This window comes from Helicoverpa armigera, chromosome 27 (assembly GCF_030705265.1).
Source record: "Helicoverpa armigera isolate CAAS_96S chromosome 27, ASM3070526v1, whole genome shotgun sequence".
Taxonomy (NCBI): domain Eukaryota; kingdom Metazoa; phylum Arthropoda; class Insecta; order Lepidoptera; family Noctuidae; genus Helicoverpa; species Helicoverpa armigera.
Window position 1 is genome coordinate 7,051,789 of NC_087146.1, and position 18,957 is coordinate 7,070,745.

Consider the following 18,957-nt stretch of genomic DNA (forward strand, 5'->3'; position numbering starts at 1 on the left):
AAAATGAGCGGAAGCATCAGTGTTGCAATGCTTAGTACAAAATTACCTACAAATCAATATTTTCTACCACAGTCCGAATATCGAGCTATTGTCGTTATTATGTTTGTTTTAGTTAATTAATGAATTCACTTGTTTTCTTGAGATGGGAACCATGCCTGGCAAGCTTCTGTGGCGATCTCGCAGAGTGCAGTGAAAGTCTTGCCGCGTTGATCATATTCTGTGGAAAATAGTAGATTTATAATAACATTTAGGTTTCTTTAAAATACATAGCTGTTATTTTTCTAGATATAGATCATATCATCAGTAAACGGGAAATGATTTCTAATGTAACGTAAGGCATTACCTTTTCGCGTTATGTTAAGATTGATAGCGATAACGGCATAATAATAATCACCCAAGGAAGGATGTCTTTAAGAGTTAATATATGAATTACTTATTCGATAAACATGTCCTTTACTTTGAAAGCGGTAAATTATGGGATATTGAAAAGTTTCATATAGATACCATCGACCACACAAGACACATGACCACAGATCCGTGTCTTGTTAGAATGATCAACAACGAATGATAACTGATAATAACCTACTACCGTACACCTAGCTTTCGACGTTTCGTGTGAAACTGGTATTTGATAGGTCTATATGAAAAGATTTTGAACTATTAGAACATACCAGTAGGGCCCCTCTTGCCAAACATGATACCGTTCATGGGCGCGTTCTTGTAGTTGGCTTCGCTGACTCCTGCGAGAGACAGGAGTACCACGACCACGCAGACGACTCCGATGGTGAAACGCAGCATGGCTCCGGACATCTGCGAGAAGAAATAAGTCTAGTAGAAGAGGATATAAGAGGTTAGGATATACACTATAACAGGTCAACATGCTGGAGACGCTGGGGTAAACAAGTTTTACCAGAAAAGTTCAGGCAAAAGGTGAAACATCAGCTTATGTCTGTCTCATGTAATATCCTTACTGAAAAGAAGCGAAGTCTTTTCTGGAATGTAAACTGCACTTTGGTGTCTCTGAGAAACGTACTTATAAGCAGGATTTTCTATACTAAGAAGTTGGTCTTCATCGGAAGAGGTCTAAGAAGTTAGAGCAATTTAGAATAAGAATAAAATGAGGATACTGTAGTGTATTAGCTCAATTTTGTGTTACTCAAAACCTGTAGTTACTGATGGAGATGAATTGAAAATACAAAGAGTAAAACTACCTTGAAGGTTGATGTATTTCTTGCTGGTAACACTGGAATGGTTGAATGTCAACTGATGCTGTGAGCCGAGTTTCCCGCCAATTTATACTCCGATATCAAAGATGGCTGCTGTCCATCCAATTATTGGATTAGTGGATACTGACCACATATTACGACGGACATTCTCCGCGGATCCTAAGGGATTATAACTTTGTTAGTGCATAAGATTAGTAGCGAGAATTGAAGGGACGCCATCTTGGATTCGTTGAACACATACGTGGTTACAGAAGTTTGTCTTTGATAAATTCATCGTTGAATCTTTGTGTGGTCATCATCAGCCTTTTTCATCCCATTGCGTGAGATATTGAGATGTTTTGCTCCACCTGTTAACCAGTCTTTCGTGTTCAATTTATTATTATTTTTTTTATTTATCAAAACACAGCTAATTTAATCTTTACAGGCACTTAGCCTAATACGACAAAATTAGTTACATTATATAAAATTAAAAAATCCAAATTACATTATAAGATATGTAGGTAGGTGGTACGTGGTACCTATTCATAAAGTATATACAAACTTAGAAAATTTGCATCGGTTCTTAAATGCCCTGGAATCGTACCCGCACAGTCATACCTACAGAGCTTCCGTGCTCATTCCCTCTCAACGGCCGGTGCTTTAACCATGAGGCCATCATGACTTCAAGGCCATTACTCTTCAGTGGTACCTACTACAATAAGGCAAATTCAAAACTCCAAGCTATAACCTTGTTAGGTAGGTATTTAAATACTTATATTAGGACCCAGTAGATATACTTTCGGCTGAGGCGAAATTACAAGACGAGTAAAAGCAGATTATGCGTAATGTCACAGATTATGTGCCAGGTCTCACGACAGATCTTTTTGAGAATAAAAGAAGAATATTCAGAAAAGAGCAGTGGCCTATTATTTTACTCTTTTTGGCTTTCATGCTTCATGCAATGTGAATGGTCACTAACATGCATGCCCAGCGCAGTGCATAAACAAATCCTCCAAACTAGGGGAGGTAGCTGTCCAGCAGTGGACGTTTTTCAGCTGTGATGCTGATGCAATCTCATGCCTCCATCGACTGACTTCTCTTCCATTGCCGATGCTGATCGTTATGCCTTTAGACGAAAATTATTTTCAACCGCCTTCGTAATGACGTATAGAAAAAAAGACATAATGATCATAACAAAATATTTTGGCACATATTTAACTCAAATTATTACTGTCTGATTTCATTGACAAACCCAATCAAAAGAAAAATTGGTTTCGTTTCGCCAAGAAAAACTCCTTGACCATTTTTCTAATACAATTTGTTTCTCATTATTTTCTCAATAACTTTGTCTGGACGCAAAATTGCAGTAAATTACAAGGAAACTCGATTAGTAGGGTAGTTTTAGTATAAAGGGGATAGAAACTGGAGAAATGCATCAGTTCATCTCCAAGTTTTCGATCTAGAAGATCATTTAAGAAAAGTTTTATAACTTGTAAGTTTTTCAAAGATTTTGATCAGCTCTTCTCCATTACCTAAATATATTTCTGGAACTGGCCGGTATTGCAAAGTATTGGTTCTGATTTTAAATCAAGAGAAAACTCACTGCTTTTCAATCCATTAAATCTACACATATTGGGCATAAATTTAGACTAGTTTTTGTCAGTGGGTTTGACCGTCTCGTGGGACTATTTCGCGCACATGGATAAAAATTTGACTATTTATTTACCCTCCTCTCTATAGGTATAAATTTGGTTATTTCTCCATACAGGGGACTCTATCTAACACTGGAAGAATATTTAAAATAGTAGGTACCAGGAGTTTCCAACGAATTGAGAAACACCTTTTGGGAAATCGGTTAAAATAAATCCAATTGGCAACTCGCGCAATATTCCATGACGACTAAACGTTTGAAGAGGGCTATACCAATAAATTAATCAATTTGTTTTATTGCAGCTCACTAAAAATGCGTTTCATCGTAGCCCTGTGCCTCTTCGCCATCGTTATGTGCCTTCACAATGCTGAAGCCACTTACAGGAAGCCCCTTTCAATGGATCCATATTTGGCAAGCGTGGTGTTGTTGGTAAGTAGTCGATATGATTTTTATTTATGTCCTACTAGCTTAGTTAGGTGTTACTCTCGCTTTCACCCGTATCCCTCGGACGAGGAAAATTCTTATATTATTCATAAAAGGGCAGCCTGTCTCCGCCCACGAATCGGTTCATCCTGAAAGCGTAAAAGCAGACAGGCAGAGCCACCTTTTCAATCATGGTATATGGATATAATATGGATTAAAACTAGACAAAATATACTTCAGCTTTTACCACCATTTTGCAATTTAAATAGCGTAACAATCAGAAAAATACTATCGACACTTTTGTACCCATCTTGCACAAAACTATTTTAAGTAAATCCTAGCTATCATTCGGTTTTCCCTTTCAGAATACGACTCGACCGGCAAAGCATTGTCGGCGTTGTGCGAAATTGCCGCTGAAACCTGCCAGGCGTGGTACCAAACTTTAGAAAATAAGTAAACATAACAGTTTAACGTAATTATTCATGTATAACATAAAATATAGCCTTTTAGCGATGTGATAATAATGTTTTGACTTGTATTTATTATAAACGACGTATTTAACCATTAATAATCGTAATAAAGTTATTTATTCATTCTGAAATTCTATTGGTTTTGTTTTATTTCGTAATAGCTGTCAACCGCGATTCCATTCACGTCCTGAAGGAACTACTACTTCCCGCATCCGGATAAAGGATAAGGCACAAGTGGCCTTAAGCTTGAAAAAGAGATAGGCGGTTTATCCGGATACTGAGCATTTAATTCGGTTCAGTAGTTTTGTCGTGAAACTCAGAGACAGTCAGACTAACAGACAGATTGCTATCACTTTCAGAATAATTAAGTTACCAAAATTGTGTAAGAACCAAAATTCATTTGAAAATCGTCCTACCTACTATAATATAGGCAGACGCACGTTCTTCCACTCAGTTTAGAGAGTAGGTATGTAGACTCAACACCAACTAAGTCTTGGTGAGAACATCGATAATTGCTTCAGGGACCCCGAGATTTCATCGTGTGTTCAAGGATTACAGTTAATGGCGTCCTAAACTAATATACTGTGTTGATAGTGCCAAATTGGTCTTAATAGTCGTCTTAAACTTTGATAAGTAGCTGGTAATTATAATTAAAGAAATAGGTCACTTCCTATGTAGGTGGCTACATGTTGTTAATAATCAAAGTGTGCATTTCAATTGATAAGAGGTTATCTGTGTGTAAACCTACATAATCTTTTATTGCTGAATAAATTATGAAATAAATAGTTAAACAAATGAGCTCGCTCTTGTTTTCTTTTCATAGAATTACCGCGGAGTTAAAGTATCATTTTACTATGTAATAGGATAACATCATTGAGCCCACATAGGCAGCTTAATCAAATCATCAATTTTGATACATTAAAACTCAATACTTCTTTATTTATATCTTCGGGTACTGAAAACTCATGAAACGAAACGTTTCTTGTAAGTTCGTTCTGAGTTACAAAGTTACGACAATGTGGATCGAGCTGTCATTCTGGGGATTTTTTATCTGTATGGGATAGACGTCAATAAATCGAGGTTTCTTATTGGTTGTTGAAAGCATCCGTTTATTAGAACCAATCAGAATATTCTAATTAGAAGGAATTTTCCTAATATAAAACAAATTTTAATCTGTCTAATGGCTGCTACATTTTGCGATTTACGTGTGTGGCAAATTAAATTTCAATTGTTATTTAAATAATTAATGAAGATTTACTGTGTGTTGACCGAGTATCTACCGTGAGAGTTTTACAAATCCCAAGAGAAATCACTCTGTCTACGACTGAAATTGACGTCTAAATCCGAAGTCCATTCCGAGGTAAATCAAAGATTATTTTACTCAATTATTACGTATATTTTATAGAAAATTCATATGTTATCTGCTTGTGTTTGAAGAAGATATGTTACCGATGCGTTTATTTGTAAGTTTGGGCTGTTATTACGTGAACTACGTCGTGTTAAAGTGTTTCTAATTGAGGCAACGTAAAAGGACTGATTATCAGTTTTTTTGTCAACAACGAGCCATAATTGACAGACTGGACGATTATCTATAATGTAGTAAAACTGTCGTCACTTAATTAGCGTAGTTCGAGTGATGTAGTGTCGGAAATATCAACATTTCGTTCAAAATTCAACATCTTGTAATCTACAAGGTATAATCGCGATATTTCGTGATAAAACTACGTAAATACAAGATCTACGAATCATTCTAATACGTCCTGTTATTAATGTGAAGTATTTTATATAACAACACTGCATAATACAATAATTACCAACTATGAAATGTCTTAATGTACCATAGATGTACCAAGAAATCTACACAAAGTTTTTATGCTACTATTTTCGTTTTAAACCATTGATAGTGTTAACCTTGACTTTGTCTTAAACTATATAAATAGTTGTTCAAGAAAATATGTTTTGAAGTAAACACTATTACTTCTTAGTACTTTTTAAGTACTGAATTAAAAAAGAGTTAACCAGTAAGAAAATGGCTACACTATCTTCAATTGAATTACAAAACAGAAAAAAGTCTCACAGATTATTTAATTATTGTCCAAAACTGCACCATTTGTATCATATAGAAACAGCTTTATAAATTCTGGGCTACACATATTATTGAAAACAAAAACTACTATAACTAAAAATATTATGTGAAAATTATTAAAATGAATTGACGATTTCGTTTCGGTTTGATTTTTTATTTACCGTGTGAAATTCAGTTAAATTACAGTGTGTGTTATGAATCGTGTTGTTCTTTGTCTCTTTTCAGCGAATACTGAAGAAATAAGCAGACGTTGGAACATTGAAGAAAATTATGAATTCGTAAATAATTCTTCATTGGCTTATCTGACATACAAACAAGAAGGATGGATTAAAACCTTGCTCATTTTGGATAATACATAGAAAAGAATAATCTTCAATAATGTCAGAAACTACAGAACCACCGTTAAAAAACCTAAGATGGCGAAACAGTTGACAGTTTCATACAAAACATCATATGTTCGACAAATGACATTCACGCAGTTGTAAGCAATGACTTTTCGTATCCGATAGCATTTACAAAAGTCTATGTTGGCCAAGTGAGGAATGTGAAAGAATTATCTAAAATTATAACAATTTTGAACGAGAAATTACCGCTGAAAGAACTACAGCATTTAAAAGAGCTCGGAAGAAGGAGGTTTTGCTATGTCCTGTCCGATATCTGAACGTGGCATCACAGCAATCAATTCAAGAATACATTGAAGAGAAAGTGAACGAGCTCGAGACTCTTTTGAGTACTTCAAAGTTATGGGGTTGCCATCGTTACCTCCAAAACTAAAATGGCAGCACACGGAATACACTAAAATCTGGTCGTGCAATTTCCATCCTAATGACTACTTAGAAAGATTGTGCGGTAAAGGATTTTTAATAGTGAAGAACTTACAAAGCACCGTTGTTATATGGGCGTTGCATTTGAAGTAGCCAGATATTATTTGAGTAAAACAAAACCCATTTGGATGTATCAGACTTAACTTTAAGCAACATAAATGCTACCGTTGTAGTAGATCCGTTATTGAATTTAGTAGTAACCGTAGCTTTTGATAACAGAGAATGTCACCCTGTCCAGCATTCCGCCATGTTGGCCATAGACAATGTAGCAAAACTCAAAACGGCGGGGCCTGGAACACAGACAATATAGAATACGTGACATCAGGTGCTATAGACAAGAGTCTGTTTCTATATTTAAAAACTAAGTTCCCAGATGTCAAATTTGGCGCCAGAAATTATGTGTCAAAGGAGGTATTGGGTGAGAATAAAATGAGTGCTTCAGAAAGTCCTTACTTATGTACTGGGTACTATATTTATATGATTAGGGAGCCATGTTTCATGTGCGCGATGGGATTGGTCCATGCTCGGGCAAACAGGGTGTTTTTCAGCCTAAACAATGAAACTCAAGGGGCGCTATGTTCGAAAACCAAGTTGCATTGCGTGCCATCATTGAATCACCATTTTGAAGTGTTTACAGAATTTTTATAGGTGTTTTGACTTTTTCTTGAATTGTAAAATATGAATGAAGTGAATTGATTATTCAATATCATTAAAATAAATATATTTTAACAATTTTATTGTTGGTTTTATTGAAGTCTTGAGAAATTACCAATGAGTTTGGTTGCTGAAAACCTATTAATAATGTCTGTCTCGTTACATAGCCTTTCAATAAAACGGCTAGCCTTTTCTTCACTTAACAACTTAATATAACAGTCCAACTGCTGCTGTCTGCTACCTAATTTATGTTGCCAATGTAAATTTTATCTAAAGAGCAATACTTAAAGTCTTTATTTGAATTACTTAAGATTGCAAGTTTTAATCTGTCTTCTAAACGAAGTAGCTATGTAATTAAATAGGGCATATCCTTAATTGAGAATTGTATTAGTACCTTCACCTATAAGTTGAAATGCTAATGCCCATTGCGATCGGGAGTATAAGATTGTTGGACTTATTTGGACCTGTACCTACGTCTTATAATAAGGCTACTATCTATTGGCTTTCTGGCCTCGCCTTCCGTTGGAACTACTTCGCGCACCTGGATAAAAGTAGCCATAAATGGTCTGTTTAGAACCGAAAGGCTACAAATCGGTTCAGTAGTTCCAGAGACTAGCGTGCCCAAATAAACCTTTCAGCTTTACAATAATACTACAGATGTAATAGTATACCTGCTCCTATGGTATTGTGTCGCGAGTGATATAATCCCGTATGTTACTCATACATATGACTCTATATAGCTATGTATATATACCCACTAGTGTATATCTGGTAGGTATGTATATACCTACTAGTGTTACAAAGTCATCATGATGACTAGAAGTGACATAGATTCTGGCCTAGATATTTTTTTCTATAAGTTTTTGAGGAGATCGTTTTCTGAAAATACGAATTGTACAAAACCTTAGCTAAGACTAGCTTTTGCACTCGGATTTTCTTGCTTCTCGAAAGAAGAACTCATATGTAATAAAACATGGCCCATGCATGACATAACGTGGCTATCTTTGCTCACAAACCCACAATGAACAATCTCACAAACTACCTTTGAATCCTTTGAGACTTTGCCTTAGGAGTTAGGAGACAGGCGTCCCAGCCGAACCTGCGGGATTAAAGAGTTAGAGAAACCCTGGCATATAAAGGGCTTAAGAGGGAACATGGTGGGTGTAAGTCAGTACTCCCTCATGTTGCACCCACAGTGGGAGAGGTCATCTGATGATTTCCCACCTTCAAAAAGCATGTGGCAAATCTCGATGCATTTAAAATTCTACCAGCTTCAACAAAGGCCAGAGAGTTCTATACCTACTCTACTAGATAAAATAAAACTTTTCATAATTTGTACCTAGATATCTTACCACATACCTACGGTTTTTCACTGTGACCATTTTGAGAAATCATACCGTTTCCAAAGTGTTTTGATGCTCTTAGGAATATCAGTATTTTCATTTCATTAACTTTATTTTTGCACAAAATCTGCAATTTCCACATTTGGACCTGATCAACACTAAATCTTTTTGTCAAAATTACACCATAGACATATTTGAATAATTTCAAATCCACACCCGATCACATGAGTATTATAATGTCAATTTGAACTGTACCAAATACTTAATGTGGCTAATGCTTAAGTTCATTCAATATGTGCCCAATTGCGTCCCTCCCCATAGCGACATCGCCACTGCAATCCAGACTCTTGCCCGATTTAAACGCGCAAGCGCATAAGAAAATACAGATTTTTTCTTAAAAATATCAATGTTTTAAGTTTGAATTTTTGGTGTGTTAAAAAGGGTAATAGAGAGTTGGAAAAGTTAAAATGGCAGTTTTTCGCTGCGTTTTCGCGTGGGTGAGTTTTGAGTGTTTTCTAAATTGCGTGTTGCATTTTTATTTTGGTATTTTGTGGGTAGGAATGTTTCTGCCAGGCGCGATCCCCGCTGACAGCGATGTGGATTAATATTTTGATACATAGTTTTAATTTTTCCCCTTTTTATATTTTTGTAAATATGTAAATATCATTGTTAAATACTTACCAAGAATATATTTTTAAAGTTTTTTGTTGTGTCTTTATCTTAATTCTTACACTTTTAACTGTAAGTAGTTACAGTATTTTTGCGTGTTAAAATTATGTAACATTTTTTACAACCTATCAAAAAAATTACGCCATACATAATTATCATTACCAGCAAAGAGACCTCAAAATACAAGACCTTATTACCTAACATTTTTTAATAAAAAGTCTTTCATACAAAAATTAGGAACCGTATCCAGTCAGCAAAAACTGGTTCACACTGAATACCATTACAATAACTCTTGCTTAAACTGTCAGCTTCCGCAGAGAGATCCGTGGATCTTATTGTCATGTATATAAGGTACATTTTTGATTGTTAGCTGTTAAATTAAGAGTGCCTTCCCTTCACGTGGGTAATAAATGTACGGCGTACCTATTAGGTCTTAGGGACAATATTGGATGGCTTCTTTTGAATGAAATATAGTTGATTAATTGCTGAAAAAGATGGTGGTGTATTAATAAATTGGTCATTTATTTGCCTAACAATTTTACCAAAAATAAAAACAAAAATATAAAAGAATAGGTGACCATCGATGTCGGGATCAATTTCGTTGTTTAAAAGACAAGTTAATTAGGCTTTTAATTATAGTAAGAATTGTCCAGTGGTGAATGAAATGAAAGCACATGAGTACATGTTTATAATAATTCTTCTTTAGATACGTCATGATGATCATATTATGTAAGGAATACCTATTTATAGAAAATCTATGCTCTATGCTAAAGTTTTCGAACTCAATTCTAAGTCCCTCACACGTACGATTATACATAATTTTGAAAAGAAAATCAATTTGTTTACACACAACGTTTCGTTTACAAAAGCAATCTTTGCGATTTGCCGTGTTGCTGCTGATTACGACTTACCAATATAGCTAACATTATCTAATCCTTCTATTCTTAACTCCTCCCAAAAGGACGAAATGATTTTGATCATATCCCAGTTTTGAATGGTTTAACAACACAATCTAACACAGCAGATGGCGCTGCGGTAGTGTTCTGTTTTTTAAACTGCCTTCCCAAAAGGAAGAGGTTCTCAATTAGGATGTTTATATTTTTTCTTACATAACCGTCTCGTTGATAATACCAATTAATTTATCATCTTAGGTCTTGGATCACAATACCATTCATTGCTCCACGAGTCAAATATCATATTACATAGTGATGGTGTATATTTACAATAATACATACATATAGGTACATATACATAAATATATGTGCTAACTAGATCAATCTTGTTATACATTGATTTAATCAAGTAACTTTTCAAGGCCTTTTTCTATGAAAATCATCAAATCACCCCTCTCGCTGGGGTGCAGCGTGAAGGAGTGTCAGACTCTTACTGACTAAAACCCACCATGTTCCTTCTGGAGCCCTTTATGTACCAGCGCCGGGGTAACTCGCGCGATCTATCCTGCAGCCCCGACAGAATGTTTCATGGCCTGAGTTTCACTATTTTAATAGGTAGGGTTTGATACAGGAATCGTTTTGTATGGGATGTGGGACTTGTGTGGGACACATCGTTTAGTGAATAAAACCTTACCTCAAAATCGCGGGAAACAGCCTATATTAAATTCTGAATTTTATACTGATATGCCAAAATGCCCCGCTTGAATAGTACTTTATTAAAATACTCAGCTTTTCCCTGGTTAGGCTGGGAGGGAGCCGACCACAACATAGTTGGAAAGAAACTAGACAGATGATAATGATATTATTATGCAAAACAGACATTTTGTACCTTCAATCTTGGTAAATATTTTGCCTCATTGATGTAGAGAAGATCACATACTAGGTTATATAAGAAAATTTCTCGCTCCATCTACAGCTACTATCATTCTAGAAATAACCAGACACAACCAGTAATGATATATGATGACAGTCGAGGAGTTCAAGGCTAATCAGGGGTTCCTGTTATTCAAACTATCAGGCTTGAGATAGATCTGTCTAGGGACTGAAGTGTGTAGTAGGTACTTGGGAAGACATGTGTAAGATGATGATGTTGATTTAGGAATTTGAAGAAAAATATTCGTCTTATTGTATAATGCTACAATTTTACTAAATAAATAGGTACTTATGAGAAATTGTGGTGTTGTGTTTAGTTTTTCTTTCTGAAATACATGTCACCTGTATGTAGTATTAATCAATACCTAAACAAATAACAAATAAGTAATCCACGTGTAAGAAAAATACACACTAATACAATAATACAACACACACAACAATAATACAATAATAAAACATAATATAATATTTTGTCTTTATTATTTTTACCTCCGAAAAGTTGAATCTATTTTGAATGAACTGGCTACTTGACTACTGAACTTGCTTGAAATGATACCTATTATTTTTTTTAAACGGTTTTATTTTTGAAAAATAAATCCTCACAACAGAAAAATGACTTGAAATTATTAATATGTGGAGCTACTGCGGAGAAAAATTTTGATATTCATGAAAAACAATTTCTAAAAATGCAATTTCCTCTATTTCAGACACACAAGAGCAAACGACACGTGCCATAAGAAAGAGACACACACCGTACCTACGAGTGAGAGCGAGACAGCACCACTTCCTCAGCTCCGTCCCCGTTAGAATATTAATGGAAATCATCTGTATTGCTTCTATTGCGACTGTGATGAAGAAAAATTTAGCTGTCACCAATCTATTGTACTGATTTTTAGCAAATCTTTTTTGGAGAACGACCTTTTGTCGTTAATGGTGAGTATTTTCTTTCTTACTTTCTTTCTTTCCTAAATGGGCTTGGTAGAAGGATGTGTGAGGGTTCTCTTTTTGGGTGGGAAATTATGAAATTAAATCTCCTGCTGTGTGTGCAGCGTGAGGTAGTGTCAGACTCTTACTGACTAAAACCGTCGTGTTCCGTCGAAGGCCTTTTATGTACCAGGGCCGCGGTAACTCTCTCAAAAATCCCGCAGCATGTGTGAATGGCCTGGGTTCTACAATATCTATGGGGGCTAAATAAAGTTTAAAACGTCCTGCTAATATATATGGGGAATTTTTATCCAGGTCTTGTGTAAACCAGTTCTTTAGAAGCCTATAGCCGTCCTCAGTAAATGAGAAATCTAAAATGAAATATTTGTTCTACTACGGACCAATTATCTCTTTTATTATAAGACAAACCGTTGAAGCAAACAAACCTTTCAGCTTTTAATATAATTTATTTATAGATTTCCTCTAAAATGGCATGGAGTAAAATTAGGAGACTTACAAATTACAAGTTTGCGTGATCAGCACTAATTAAACAAACACAAATAATCGTCAACATCGAATTAAAAGCTTCCTTGTTTTCACAAACGATTAGTTGTTTATGATATACGGGAATCTTCCATGATTTGTCAGCTTCGCTTTATTACTGATGACAAAACTGTAGGTTATATGACTGATCAACATCGTTTCTTGGTAGCCATTAGCCATTTGAGGCAGCACGGAATCAAGACAGTGATTAGGAGTCAGAAATAGAAAAAATCATTCTTTAAGAATGTTTATTTATTTAATTGGGGAAACAAACAGAAGTATATTAAATATACAGACAGTAATAGCGTAGTCCAAAGCTTAACAAATACAATACCTACCCATGTTGCAGCTATGTAGATGAAAAGTAGCCTGTATGTTATTCTGATATGTGAGCTATGTTACTGCCATATTATCCTGGTGCGGGAAGTAGTTCTCTCTTCAAACCGGTGAAACTGCTGGCAGAATCGAGTAAGCTATAACTGTGAAGTTTCATAAAAATCCGGGCAATAGTTTTTGCGTGAAAAGTGGATATAAACTCTTTCCAACACATCCAACAACTCTTATATTATGCCATATAATATTACCATTAAGTAAAGCGTGGACACGTTTGATCTATCAACCAGCCGCTACCACGTACGAACAACCTAACCTTTTCATCACCACACAAAAGATCATCCAACGACCTACCTTGCAAACCAATCCTATGATTGTCCACTGAACACCATTGTCCTTTGCCCTTGGCCATCCATGATGTCACCTCTTCAGTACTCGTGATGATGACAGATCTCTATCTGTGTAAACAGTTTGATTGGCTGGCTTTGTGTGTGTGAAGTTGGTATGGTAGGAAAGAACTCATGTGGTGGTGGGTAAGGTCAAAAGCGAGGGTATTTATGAGGGAAAAGTCACGGTGGATTTATGTTTAAAATATCCGTCTCTCGAGTATGATTCTATGTCAGGCAAGTACCAATGTAACTTTTCTAAGTTAAATGTACTTTTTAAGTATGTCTTACACCAGTGACTTGGTAAAGGTGAAGGAAAACATCTTCAGGTAACCTGGAAAAGTCTGCAATCACCAATCCGCCCTCAGCAAGCAATGAAGCATGGTGATTAACCTTACCTCCATGCATTAGAAGTGGCCTGTACCATGCAATGGGACAATAAGAGGCTGATGATGATGCCGTCCCAAAATCAGGCGACCGAAATCTGTTTCAGCCAAAATTTGTGACGATAAATGGTCTTTTTGTCATCTTTACTACACTTTTAAGCGCTATCCATTTTTTCCTTATAACAGACTTTTTATTGTACTCTTCCCGCAAAGGGTGCAGCGTGAGAGAGTCTGACTAAAACCCACCATGTTCCTTCTTAAGCCCAATATGTACCAGGGCTGCTCCAAAAATTAGTCCACAAAATTGTCTGCAAAAAATCCCTTCATCCATTCCCATGCTTTAAAATTCGCGACACACTGTTTAATTGTGTTCAATAGGTATTAATTAAAATCATTGTGTGTACCACTACGCTTCGTTATTACTTGTCATTGTAGTTAATTGTCTGTTGGGCTTGGCTTGAAGATTTCAGGATTAGAGGAAATACTTTTTGTTGAATTTAGGGCTAGGAAAACGTGGTGGAGTTCCTTCCAAACCTTTTGTCGACATAAAACTTACCTATTTTCGTTTAAATATAACGTGAAAGAATTTACTATGAATGTTAGAAGGATTTATGAAAGACTTGCTTCCGCCAGCGGTGTCACCCGCTTCCTAGTAAACTACTTCCCGCACTCGGATAAAAGTAGCCTATAAGCCCCTAAGTTTCCTCGATGTTCTGGAAAAAAGCGGTGTTAATGAAATCGCCATTTAAAGTCCAGATTACATATAAATATGAGTACAAGTCGAGAAAGTTTTAAACCTTAATATCGAGAATAAGTTTTGCAGTGAGAATAGAGAAAACATATCGATAATAATCAATTAGTTATCCTCTTTACTCTCTTACTAGTTTCTTTAGAAACTGAGTATGACTCAATGATTTTCAGATTAAAAAGTGCAACTGGGTTTTTCAAAAGAGGAAATTTTCTTTAGCCGTTAGCCGTTTATGCCAATTGTATTGACTATATTAATGGTCGAAATGTTGGTATCTTGTAAGCTCGGATGTAATGTCATTACAGACTAGCTTGGAAACTATTTCGCGCATCTGCACTAAAGTCTAGAGCCTTCTTCCATAACTGGGCTATTTAACACTGGAATATTTTTCAAGTTTGTCCCTACTTGTCCTAAGATGAGAGCTTTAAACTAACAAACTTCAGCTTTACAATATTAGTAGGTAAAGATGGTTTAGCTTGAGGTTACATAGGTATCTGTAGAAAACTGAATGAATGAAAAGTTTACAATACCATAACCCGATTTGGTAACTAAATCGTACGCTGAAATATTTTTTTATTTAAATGAAAATCTTATTTTGTTTTTGATCAAATTAAGTTGAACCGCGCATCACTTACTAGTAAACGATACTTAGTGACAATTGAATTGTTTGTAACTGACGCCGGCCATCTTGGATTTAATAAATCTGTCATTGGCTCCTTTGGCGGGACAATGACTTGGTATGATATTGCAGAATATTGTCGATTGCATAGTTGGTTTTATTCAACGTTTCAGTTTTAGTTACTATTCAGTGTTTCAGAAGGCACGATAAATTGATGGGCCTTTTAACATCTTTGGCAGTCGGGTAGTCAGAGGCCAGAAAGTTTGACAGCCAGTCTTAGCAAGTCGTCGCGTTGCCCTGGTAACTGGGTTGAAAAGGTTAGGCAGTCGCTCCATGTAAAACACTGGTACTCAGCTGCATCTGGTCAGAAAGGAAGCCGATCCCAACATTGTTGGGAAAAGGCTAGACAGGTGAAATATTATTTGAAACTAAATAAGTAAAGGTTGTTCCTATATCCTCCTTCATTGCCAAAATTATATTAAATGACAAAGTTATTCATCTCATAAGGTGAATGATTTAAAGATGATCGTTTACAATTATTAAACTGTCTACCACCAATCAATTCAAAAGCAACAATATGCAGAACCTTACAAGTACAAGCAGTACCCACAAACGTCTTGACCTGACCATTATCTGACCCTGCTCGAGCCAAGTGGACCCAATTCCCGACATCCACACGCCGCTAGCGTTCCTCTCTGCCATTGGTCAGGGAATTAATGACAATATTGCGTACTTTATTCCTTTGACCGTCTACGTATGTACCTTCAATTTAGCAATAGACGTTCGACGAGTTGACGTCCGCGCGTGTCGGCTGTTCGCGCTAATTTGATTTGAATTTCGAAAACTTTCCAACTGATATCCGTTTAGCGGGTAATTTGAATTAAATTCTTTTTCGTTTGTTTTCAAAATGGTGGACTAATGGTTTTGAAAGACGGGGACGGTAGAGGTGACATTTTTATGTGTGTTTCGCCAATATGGCTTTGTAGATAAAACTGTGATGAGATATTCGGCGCCCCGAATGCTATATTTTTATGTGTTATCAAGGACTCGATTTAAAGGTGAGAACATGTGGAATGATTGTGTTTTTTGTGTGATACTGGTTTTTTTAAAGGAGGTATTTCTTTTATTTTTCGACTAATTTTCATGGTCTTCATTGATTTACTAACAAACTAAGAACGCATTTCAATTTTTATTCCGACATTAATATTAACTCAAAACTATTTACAACATCAAAAGTTAACTATTTACGAGCCAATCATTTAAGGGAAAAATACTTGTTCATGGTTTTCCCAGCGTTTCTTCTCTTCCATCTGTATCTTATAATTTAAGAAAATACATTACTTTAAATCAATTAAATATTCGATGCGCTTGCGACGCAAATCAATTGATTTGGGTAGGTAGTTCATGATTCACGGTACAAGTCCAAATCAGTTTTTCAAAGAACATACATATCTTTATCTACATACACATTATTTTATTATAAGAGGCAAGATTTGCGAGTTTGCACCGATTTTATAAATCTTTCATCTTTGAATTTTTCTTCCGTTAATAAAACATAAGCTACTTTTATCCAGTTAAGGAAATTGTTTGTCCTTTATTATAATAAGTTACTATTTTATCCGGGTACGGGAAGTAGTTCCCTGCAAACGTGGCAAGCAGTTATTGCTAAATAACTTTGTTACTCATACACGAGGCTGGCTGACTTCAGATCGGAATGCCCTTAACAGTTTTGCAATCTCCAGCTCCCAATTAGATTTGAATCAAAACATTTATTTTTCGCAATTGTCAATGATTTTACGACACAGTTCCGCGAAGTCAATTAACGCTGGGCCGCCAATTAAAGAATTAGGACCGTTTGCTAAGAAATCTCCATGACGTATTTTGTACTCGAATTCACAGCTCGTCATCTGCCGAGCCTTTTCCCAACTATGTTGGTGTCGGCTTCCAGTCTAACTGGATGCAGCTGAGTACCAGTATGCCACATGGGTGACTGCCTAACAGACTCAACATCCCAGTTACCGGGAAACCTTGTACCCCTTGGTAACACTGGTTTTCAAACTTTCTGGTTTCTGACTGTTCGTAATGATTGCCAATGAACTTCTGTTGAGAGCTGGGATCAACTAAGTTGAAGTCCTGCCAAACTACTATTGCAATAATATTGTAAAGGTGAAAGTTTGGATATGAGGATGTTTGTTGCTGTTTCTATATAACATCAACATACATAACACTACTTTTATATACAGGTGCGAGTAGCTCCTACTGAGTGCGGGTGGAGAGAAGTAAATAAGAGTAAATTTTGAAAAACGTCACAACCAAACCCCCTCTGTTTTGGCGATCAAAAACAACAGCTAATATTTTCTTAAACTCACAAAGTGATTCGCTTCAAGCAAACCCCTTTTGGTATTCCAAGACTTTTTCATTCACCTTCCATTCTTTCTTTCTACAATCTTCAGCGCCGTTTCTAAGTACGCGCCATATTTGCATCACGTGGCACTCAATTGTCGGCCATAGTGCAAATAGATGCTCAAGGCCTTGCCATATAAAACTAAGTGAATAATTTACTGTAAGAGTGCAGACCTAAGGAAAATGGGTATGAGTATATGAAGATAGGTAGTGACAGGTTATATGTGTATAGTACGTTTATGCTCCTGTGTCTCGTAAAAATACTGTACTAAATTATTGATGGATCTTGACAGTACATCCCAGTAACATATAGGCTACTTTTGATCCACGTGCGGGGAGTATTTTCTTAGGGAGTCAGGTGAAACCACTGATGGAGGCCTGTCATTATATATCTGGGATGTTTTATTGAAAGAGGAATAACTGATCATGCTTTAACAAAATGGCGTCTGTCGTCCGCCATATTGTTCCGCGTTAGTTTATGTTTATTTACAAGGCTATGCGAAAAATATTAAGATATTGCTCAGATTGAAATAATGAAAAAAATATATTAAATCTGAAGATATTTACGTTTATGTACGTAGGTACACGTGAGATATATGGACAGCCGCGTGGTCGAATCAAAATGGCTGCTACGACTCAAGATCAACAGAGGCTGCTCTAGTGTCTATACCATTTCTTAGTCATTACTTAAGTACATACAAAATAAATCGTTCCACAATTTTCCGCCAGAATTGAGTTGTGTCTTGGACTTAACACCGCACTTCAAATAACTCTGCCATTCGAAATTAGCTCCAAGAGACTGCACAAAATTCTATAGCGAGGCATTGAATCCCTGACTTCAGAACAGTATTTATTTGACGAAAACTGTACCTTTTATTGAAAAATATATACCGTTCTAATAAATTCCAATTTTTGTATTTTATTTCTAAATTAACATAACCTTTCTAATTCCAGGAGCCGTAGTACACCGCCCCGCCAAAAGGCCAAGCACTACACGAAGAATCGAGAGGTTCACCAATCGCGAACTGTGCCACATGGAGCCCACCCTCACTCACCCAACATATCTGATCGGAAACCGCTTCACCAAGAAAACCTTCCCGGGACAGCCCCAAGAGTACCACCACTGCCGAGCTAATACCAATATGCTCTTAAAATAGAAAACCAACTCCTGCAAAGCCACCGCCAAAGAGAAACGACCGGCATTAAAAGTTATACAATTCCTTCTTCGTTCTATTCTAATTTCGTTCACTCACTCAATCATTCACTCATTTCATTCATCATTCAGTGACTTTTGTGTTGGCATGGCCAAATTGTGATGGAATTTTATGATCTAGTAGATAAGGACTATAGTATGCATGATAGTCGGAAGGAAGATACCTATACTTGGGAGTCTAGCGTGAGATTAGCTCTGGTTGGTAGGGAAGAGGAACTCGGGATGTATTTGGAAGAGAGGAAGGGAGGAAG

The 18,957-nt window shown here is 36.2% G+C and overlaps 1 long non-coding RNA gene across 1 annotated transcript; it reads left to right on the plus strand.

The window, feature by feature from the left end:
* The first annotated feature begins 4,889 nt into the window (after positions 1-4,889).
* Positions 4,890-18,945, plus strand: LOC135118909 (uncharacterized). The gene is made up of 3 exons (XR_010277854.1): positions 4,890-5,109; positions 11,859-12,084; positions 18,448-18,945. It is a non-coding gene; the product is annotated as an uncharacterized LOC135118909 (long non-coding RNA).
* The last annotated feature ends 12 nt before the right edge of the window (positions 18,946-18,957 follow it).